This window comes from Prosopis cineraria, unplaced genomic scaffold, assembly GCF_029017545.1.
Source record: "Prosopis cineraria cultivar Desert tree isolate PC_DT_omini unplaced genomic scaffold, ASM2901754v1 PC8, whole genome shotgun sequence".
Classification (NCBI taxonomy): domain Eukaryota; kingdom Viridiplantae; phylum Streptophyta; class Magnoliopsida; order Fabales; family Fabaceae; genus Prosopis; species Prosopis cineraria.
In genome coordinates, this window is record NW_026555339.1 from 13765413 (window position 1) to 13775473 (window position 10061).

Sequence of the window (10061 nt, forward strand, 5' to 3'; positions counted from 1 at the left end):
GATTTGTTCCCTTTTCCTGGTAATTGTAAAAAAAGAAAAGGGGAAAAAAAAAAGAACATCTGACCTATTGAAACCAAACCAGACTTGGCCCTCCTTACTGAATCTTCCACGTGTCTATACGTGGTTTTGTTGAATTCTTACATTGCCAGAGCTGCTCGTCTCTCTCAATTATTTTGAATCAGACTCTGACATATCTTTTCAATCATGACCAAATTTGACAAGGGAAACGTGTAGTTTTGTGCGTGTGTTTATCATACATATCCTCAACAATGTTTTCATATAAGCAATGCATATGTTAAAAAAACAAAAAGAGAGAGAAGAGAATTTCATTTAAAGGTCACTAGAAAAACTTAATCATTCATGCATCTAAAAAAACTTTAAAACTTCAGTTCAATTTAAAAAAAAGTTAAAATAATTTTAATAGTAAAAATATCAAATTACTCTTCACTTACTATACAGCATCATTAATTATTAATTTTTTTATTTATTAATTTACTCATATGAGTTGTAAGTTAATATGTTAATAATTAAATAAGACTTGACATAAGTTGTTTAATCGTAGGTAGCAACATCCATTATTAAATTGCTAACTTTACTTATTAATTTACTAACATCAGTTGTAAATTACTGGCAAGTCTTATAATTTACTAACATCAATTATAAATTACTAACTTGTCTTATAATTTACAACTAATGTCAGTAAATTATCACGTAAAGTTAGCAAATTAAGAACTAACATGATCGATTATCTAACAAATAGATAAAATTTATAAGTGATATTGGTAAATTAGTAAGTAAAGTAAGAAAAGGAACAACTAGTAGTGAATGATATTTTGATCTTTTCATTGTTAAAATTATTTTAACATTTCTCCCACGAACTGAATTGAAGTTTCAAATTTTTGAAACCCACCAGTAATTAATTCTCTGTTGTGGTCCTTCACTGAAATTCTCCCTAAAAAAATCCAATTTTTTCAATACTTGAATTGAAATATTATTTCATAACATCTTTTGAAAATCTTTAATTATTTAAATGAATCGAAATGATCAATATTATATTCGAATATCCACTAATTAAAAACGTTTAATACATTACCATCCTATGTTTTATATATTATCATCCACTAATAATTGAATATGTGTCAATAAGCTAATATTTTAAATGGCAATTTAGTTTTTGAAATTGAGATAAGTTTGATACTAATGGATGTGTTTTGAGGTCCCACATAATACATTTAAATACTACAAGATCTATTAATAACTTAATGGAAAAAAAATGATAAGCCCACATTAATTTAGTATCTAATCGTACTTTGAATAAAATTGTCTCTAATAAGATGATATATACTTGTGGGCAATCAAACTATTATTTAGTTATCAATACATGTTGGTTCAATTGGTAAGAATTTGACTCATCACTCATAAAATCGTAGGATCAAATTTCATTGTCAATGTGAACATCTTGTTAGTGAGCGATTTGTAAATATCTTTTATTAGTATTCATTGAACTTAGAGACATAAATTCTGGCCTTGATGAACCTTAGAACCCAAAATTCACATAAAATTTGTTTTTTTAAAAAAAAATTATTTAGTTGCCAATGGTAATGGAGAACCTCTCCATCATTAACCTTTTGAGATCTTTGTAAGAAGATCCTCCTACATCAGCAAATTCCATTACTTTTTTCCCCCAATCCAAACCCTTTTTCCTCATTACCTTCCCTTTATCTCCCTCCGTTGCTTCTCTCACTAGATCAGCTATCTCTTCTCTCTCTATATCTTGCTTCATCTTCATCCCTATCCTCCAAGTAGAGCAAGCAAACCAACAATTTGTCTGTTGCTCAGCAAAGAAGGGCCAACAAATCATGGGCACGCCTTGGGATATACTTTCCAATGTAGAATTCCAACCACAGTGAGTCAGAAAAACCCCAACTGATGGATGAGCCAAAACTTGCTCTTGAGAACACCAACTTGTTATGTATCCTCTATCTTTAAATCTCATCTAAGAACTCTTTTGGCAAACTTGTTGAAGTTTTTTCATCATTCTCATCATCACTTATTACCAAATCTGGTCTTACTATCCACAAAAATGGATGCTTGCTGTCTGCTAATCCCCATGCAAATTCCTTCAAGTGTTTCTCTGTCATTACAGTTATACTCCCATAATTGACATAGATCACTGAACTTGGGTCCCACTTGTCCAACCATTCGATGCATTTTGAGTCAATTTCCCATGGACTTGATCCACTCGACTTGAATTCTTTTTCCTTCTGATCTTGAATGAAATGTCTGCCAAGAAAGTGAAGTGGGCCAATGTTGTATACATTAGGGTTTGTAGCCTTGATGACATCAAGAACTTCACTTTCCAATTCCTGGAATGTGTTAATGATGATGGAAGATGATTTCATGCAATCTTTTGTTATTGAACCTAAGAAATCAAACATGGTATCGTCTAGGCTAGTGGTTCTTATAAAGCTTGGAAGGTCTTTAAGTTGAACATTTTCATTGCTGGTACCCAATCTAATGTTGTATTCAAGGTAACATCACTCTTGAAACTTTCATCTGAAAAGTTAGCCCAAAAAAAAAGTTAGTCACAATTTGTAAGGATCCCGTCATTTAAAAAAAAAAAAAAACACACACACACACACACACACACAAGCTACCGTATGACATCAATAAATAAAATGGGAATGAAAGATTCAGTGGATGGTCATGTGTCCATATCACCATGATAAATATTTTTTTGGAATTGTTCTTTCTAGTGGTCCTTTACCTAAAGAAGACTTTACAAGTTTATTTGTCCTTAATATAAGATAAAGTTAGAATAATTAACTTTTTTTTTTTCAATTTTATGCGTTGTTTATTTATCATCGTTTGAATTATCTCATGAAACAATTATACTTATTATTGTTATTAATGATAAAAGAAAGATAAAATTAAAAAGTTACATATATTTTTAATAATTTTAACGGTATGACTATAATTTCTTAATAAAGCATAAAATTTATTAATTTTGTCTTATATTAAGAACTATGGGAAGTATAGGTAATTAATTATCCATTGTGTTATATGTAATATTTATACTTTATTTCATTATTAAAATTTTAAATAAACTGGAATATATATACAGTTGAATTTTGATTTTTAATAGTAGGATGCATGGTAAATACATTTCTGATTAGAAAATTTACAATTTGTTATGTGAATATATCCATATACTCCATTTGTTTCTTAATAAAACAAACTTTGAAATCTTTTTTTAATCATTGATATGATCTAAGACAAAGTTAAAGTAATTAATTTTGTAATGCGTAAAAATTCTTGAATCAAACATGTTATATCAAATAACTGTATGGAAAGATTTATTATGATCCAGTCTAATAATCATCTATATTAATAAGCAATATAAAATTTATAACAAGTTATTTTTGTGTGTGTTTCTATATATATATATAGAATAGAAAACAAAACAAGTTGTTTGTTATTATTTGATTATACTATAATTCAATTTTTTTTTTTCCCGTTAGAGATAAAGAAAGAGAGATCTAATACCCACCTTTGAATGGGATAATGCCTCTTCTAACAAGCTCATCGTACTGCAAGTATCCTAACATGCCACAAGCTGAGGCTGTCCAAAACCGAATCTCAGGTATTCTAAATTCATTTGCAACTTTTTCTGCGAAGCTCATATTCGCATCAACGATTATGCACCTCACTGGAGATGATGAGTTCATCAGCTTCCCTATCGACTCTTTAAACGGAGCGTAACAGTGCTTCCTTGTTGAATCACACAGTGCCGGAATATCTTGTGTATCGTCTCGAACTGAAAGTCCGGTGAGCCCTTCATGAAGTCTGAGCCGAGGGATTTGGCTAAGCGTTTGTGGTTGAACTCAGTGTTGATGAAGGTTACGTGAAGGCCATGGGAATGAAGGAGTTTAGCTAATTGTATGAAAGGGTTTACATGGACCTGTGCTGGGAAAGGCAAACAAACGACATGAAGCTTTTGGGTATTATTGTGATCATCATCACTTGAATCCATCCCTTTTTTTTTTTTTTGGGATGTGAATGCTTTTCTTTCTTTGATCTGATTTTTAAGGCAAAGAAGAATGAATAATGTGTTTGAAGGTTCAAAACTTGAAGAAAACTTTGAGTTCTTGATTTTATAAGAGATCAAGAATGGTAATTCAAGCTATCTTCAGGGACAAAAATATCAATTCATATGGCGGTGTTCAGCAAATCAATTTCCTTATACTCTTCGTGTTTAGTGTCCTCCTTGAACTCCATACATACTCCCTCTACTCTTATTTAAAAAATATTTTTAAAAGACCATGTAAGTCCAACCTATATTTCCTTCATTTTTATTTATAAAATAAATTATTATTTTTTATTTTTTTTATAAATAAAATCACATTTTCAATAAACATTTGTTATACGTTTTTTAAATCACCTGTTATAATTTATATTAATAAAAAATAATTAATACATGTTTATATTAATTAATATAAGAGCATTTTAGTTTAATTTTTTTATTTACATATAATTATTATGATTAAATAAATTTTTTAAATTATATGATATAATTATTTTTTATGTATATAAAAATAGAGGGAGTAAAATGTTAGTTAAAATGTCAAATAATTTTTTTTTTTTTAACTTTGGGGGTCTTGTTTTGTGACAATAGTGTGGGCTTCCATTGTTTGGCCCAATAGTTAGTGAAATTTTTGAGATCCCAAATTTGATTAATTAATAGAGTATTAATATAAATCGTCTATAATTAACTCTCAAAAATCAAGAAAAGTTAGTTACATTATTGAAATTGTTTAAAATTAGTTTAATTTTCATTTTCACCCTTTATATAAATATCATAAATTTTTTTAAAAAAATGTTTTTTTATCTTCTCATTGAAAATTGAAAAGAAAGCCATATTTGAAATAAAATAATGGGAAAACATTATTTTTTATCCTCCTAGTTTCATCTGGTTTTGCTCTTAGTTTCTATAATTTTTTTAATATTTTTAATTTTTATAAGGACTAAAAATACTAAAAATTTTAAAATTATAGGAATCTAAAAAATAAATATCACCTAATTTTTTTAAAATTATAAAAACTGAAAACACTAAAAAAGATTAAAGGAACTAAAATCAAAATCTGATAAAATTATAAGGATAGATGATTATGCTTTTCTTAAAATAACTAATGTCACATAAACTCTTGCAAAGAACATGGAAATATTATCTTACAACAAGGATGTGAGGAAATATAACTCTATCATTAAAAAAATAGTTGCTACAATGAATACATGGAAGTATTAAATACATTGTCATGAGAAGTTTCAAGCATTTTCTTATGATATCTTACGAAGAACCAATTTAAGGCTTTTGGACAAAGATTAGGAAATACAGTGAATACATGGAAATATTAAATACAATGTCAGTCCCCAAAACAAATAAAGGCATGCTATGGAAAAATGTTAATAACTATCTCTTTGAAGTTTTAAAAGAATATATAAAATGAAACAAAAAACCTCTCCTAAAAATATATAATTTGAAACAGACGTAATAATTGGAATACTAGAATTTTTTGAACAAATACTTTGTTAATCTACATGAAAATGCTTGAAACTTCCTATAACAAGGATGTGAGGAAATATAACTCTATCATTAAAAAATAAATGCTATGACAAATAGAGTTAAGTTTAGTATAAGAGATGAGTTTCCCAAAATATGTTGAATCAAAATTTAAATTTCTATTGAGATGAATATCCATACTCATATTTAATATTAGATCATATTTTGAAATTATTTCAAATAGTAAGACATATAGGTACCAAGGACATTTGGTTTAACTAATGAAAAAGTTAAATCAACTTATTGTGTGATCTTGAGTAGTTCAAATTTTAAAACTAATAGTCATGTTGAATAAATATATCAAAAGCATTTTTAAGATAATTGTGAGATCGTTGTTAATAATAATAGTCTCATAAGAGTTTAGATTAATTTAAGTGAAAGGTGATAATATACTAAGTTTTTTATAACTTGTTTGGATTATCATATTAATCAATATTGGAGCACAAATACTTGATTTTTTTAAAAAATAATTAGACAGTGAAAAAAAGTTGATAATTAATTATTGAGTCAAAAATCACATTTTGAAATAAGTTATGAGAGTATGCTTATATATTCAATTTTATTGTTAAGTAATATATTTTACTTCTTAAATAAAGTTTAACAAATTTAATAATATTAAAATAACTTTATCAATAATTTAATTTTAAAAAGTAATGTTCTTTGTGATAATTTATATAGCTAAAATTAATTTAGTATACAAATAGATTACATTATAATATAATCAATTATAATTAAAATTAATTATATTAATAAATTATTTTTATAATTAATTATATCCAATTAAAATTTAAATAGGTATTTAGTACATAGACGCATAGATACATACTTTTTCTGTCTCTATATATAAGGAGTCTTTTAAAATTTTTTTATCCTTAAATATAATTGATTATTAGCATATTTTTTAATGAAAGAACCATCATATCTTTATTAAATTAAAACAAAAAATAAGTATTTTTATTAATTTATTTTAAAAAAATTTACTTTTTATTTATAATAATTAAGAATTGAATTGAAATGTTATTATATTTTTAATTAAATAATTAATTTTTATTAATTTAAGTGATGTGCTTAAAAATATTTTATATATAAAGGTAGAAGGAGTAGGCAATGACTAGCCAGTTGCTACGTGTGAGAATAGTAAGAGAGGGAGAGCAGGCGATGGACAAGCGATGGCCGGTCCCGAGAAGCATCAGAATCGAAACGATATATTGAGAAATGGTGAAGATCATTACCGTATCACTGATATGGCGGCGATCACAGCTTCAGATTCAAAAGCAGCTCAGACTTGAGCGATAATGTATTGCATTGGCCATTGGGTCTCAAGTATTGACACATATCAATTCACCCCTGGCCTCAGACTTAAGCGATAATGTATTGTATTGGCCGTGGCGTCTCAAATATTGACACATATCAATTCACCTCTGGCCACCTGGAGCATTCAAGGAGGGACACCTGTACTATGGGCTTCCAATCCAATGATCCGCGGGTGTTACTGTTATATTCATAAGCTCGTTGTGTATTCATCATATTAACGTCTTTCAAATTCACTGAGGGAAATTGTTAAGATAGACTATGGGATAAAGTTATTTGAGAAAAAAGATTCAGGTCGTTCAAGTAATTAAGATTCTTTCACACTCTCTCCATCTTTATATATATAAAAAAATTTTAATCAAATCATGCAAACTAATAAAAATTAATTATTTATTTAAAAATATAGCAACATTTCAATTTTTCTTTTAATTATTGTAAATAAAAATTAAAATTTTTTAAAGTAAATTAATGAGAGCATTTATCTTTTTTTCTTTTCAATGTAATAAGAGTATAATGATTCATTTATTAAAAAAATATCCGGCAATCTCTTATGTATAGAGATGAGGTAAGTAAGTTTTAAGAGAAAATATTCATTTAAAATATTATGAGAAAATAGTCTCATTCGAGCTCTATATTACATCTCAACCTATCACATTTTGGCATGTTGGGCCCATGGGTTTGTCGCATATTGTCATCTCTATTCTCTTCCTCCCTCATGCAATTTCCTTCGTGAAGTTATTAATAATGTTTTCGGTTATAGTAGTTCTAGTTGGTCATGAAATACTTACACCTTTTTGGGCCCTTAACACTTCTTTCACCTCAGGCCCAACGTTTCTTTTTGGGCCCGACCCATTCTCTTGGCCTCTCTTTCTCTCTCACACAACGGACTCCCTCCCTCCCTCCCTCCCTCACACACGCGCGCACACAAACACTCCAAGAGACAAGGTGGTTTCAAATCAGAAATATGCCAAAGATTAATTACAACAAAGAAACAAAGCAATTAGGAAACAAGAAATTGAACGTGAAAGCTTTGAGCCAATGCTGGCTTCTAATTTTTGAAATATTGTCATAGGCACATCAAAGCTTATACCTACATTATTAGGAAACAGATGAGCAACACATGACGTTCTTGAAATATTATTTCGATTAAATTTTTTTCTTTCTTAATTGAGATCCATCTCACACTTATTATGAAGTTATTCCATATATAAGAAATTCCTTTTTAAAAATTATAGGGCGAATTTGAAATTTTAAATCATTCCAAGCTTTATATAATAAGAAAGGAACTAATTAATTAATTATAAATGACTGGGGCTACATCATCTGATGATCGATCTTTATTCTTTGCCCATTGATCACTCTTCTAAATTAATTAAGATATGCAAATGCATTGTATACGTACTACTACTTTACAAAAGAATGAAAAACAAATCTTATGAAGATATGGAATATATAATATTAAAGCAAAGATTACATAAAAAGAAAGGAATGATGCAGTTTAATTAATCATATATAGGGAAACCTAACAGGAGTATTACAACCTCCCACCCAAAGTAATACGAACCCTTGCTGTGTAAAACTAATTAATTTTTGTTATAAAAAAATTAAACATTTCAAAATTTAAATTTGAGATTTTAAAATAAATCGATTTAATTTTCAATACAAATCAAATCAAGCATTTCTTGATATTTTCATGGGATCCTTAAATGTCATTTCTTCCTTTTCTTCTCATTTATTTTCATTATCATAATTTTCTTGCATGCAGGCACAATTATCATTTACCAAAATTTCATTGAAATAGTAAAAAAGTAGGATATATATATATATATATATTGTGAGAGAGAAAGAGAGAGAGGACAAATGAAAGAATGACATAAAGGTCCTAAAAGGACCAATTAATTTAATCCAGTCTAAAGTACTAAACTTTAAAAATTTACAACTCTATTTTACATTATGTTGTGATGAATTTATAATTTATTTTTAAAATTTTAATATGGTTGAAAAATAAAAAATTATTTTTCTATTAAAATTTAAAATATAAATTATAAATTCATCATGATAATATTGTAAAATTAAAAGATTAAGTTATAGATTTGTGATATTTGACATTTAAAATCTAACTATAATTAATTAATTTTTTTTGGGACTTTCTAGTTATTCCCAGAGGACAAATAGATAGATCCTACCAATAGGAGACCCATACAGAGCCTATATATCTCTGCCACAACGCTTTTTCTTTTCACTTTAATTAAAGTGAACTTCAGAATGTTTCCTTCTCAAGAATCGAACAAAGAAGCAGTAAAGAGACACCTTTGTTCTATATATATATATATATATGAGGTGATTTGGCCCAAGAATTGAGTTGAGAGGTAGTCTGAGATCTGAGAGACAAGACACCTTAGCTTAGCTTTGCTCTTGGCAGTTCTTAAGGGTGAGAAGCAATCCTTTTATCTATCCCCGTTGTGTTTTCAGCATTGAGAAAGGCCAATGCCTCTGGAACCAGAAAGGAGAAGATGCTATTCTTCACTGTAATCATTCACAGAAAACACTTTATATTTGGTGCCCAAATATCAGAAAGTGTTGTCTCAGAATGTCACAGTGAAGAATGGTATCGCCTCGTCTCTTTTTCCAGAGGTTTTAGTCCTTCTTACTACAGCAAACGTAATGGAGGTAGAGGAAGGCTTGGTTTTCACCATTGATAACAGCAAAGATCACCCCATCACAAGTATGTCTCTTCACGTAAGCTTGTTTCAAATCCTCTGCGTCGTCGTTTTGGCTGAAAGCAGCATGCAAGCATCATTGAAATGTGGTAACTGTGAAACTTGTAGATGGAATTCTCCACTTTATTTATCTTTCGTTTGAATCATCTCATATTCCCTATATATGAACGCCTTTGATGTTATAACTTTCCACTATATTTCAGTTTGCTTTTAATTTTATAAAGTTTCCTTTTATTCATCTAATTAACATCGTTAGTTTCTTTCATGGAAGATATTGACATTGAAATTTTAAATGCTGAGAATGTTTGAAAATGTTTTGTATCGCAGGGTTCAACCCTTATACACTTTTGTTGTATTCTATTTCGTGTATCGATGGGTTCGCTTGCAAACACTTTTTATTTATTTTATTG

General features: G+C 28.4%; 1 pseudogene; it reads right to left on the reverse strand.

The window, feature by feature from the left end:
* Positions 1–1585: 1585 nt before the first annotated feature.
* LOC129317340 (7-deoxyloganetin glucosyltransferase-like) lies at positions 1586–4033 on the reverse strand (annotated as a pseudogene).
* Between the last annotated feature and the right edge of the window lie 6028 nt (positions 4034–10061).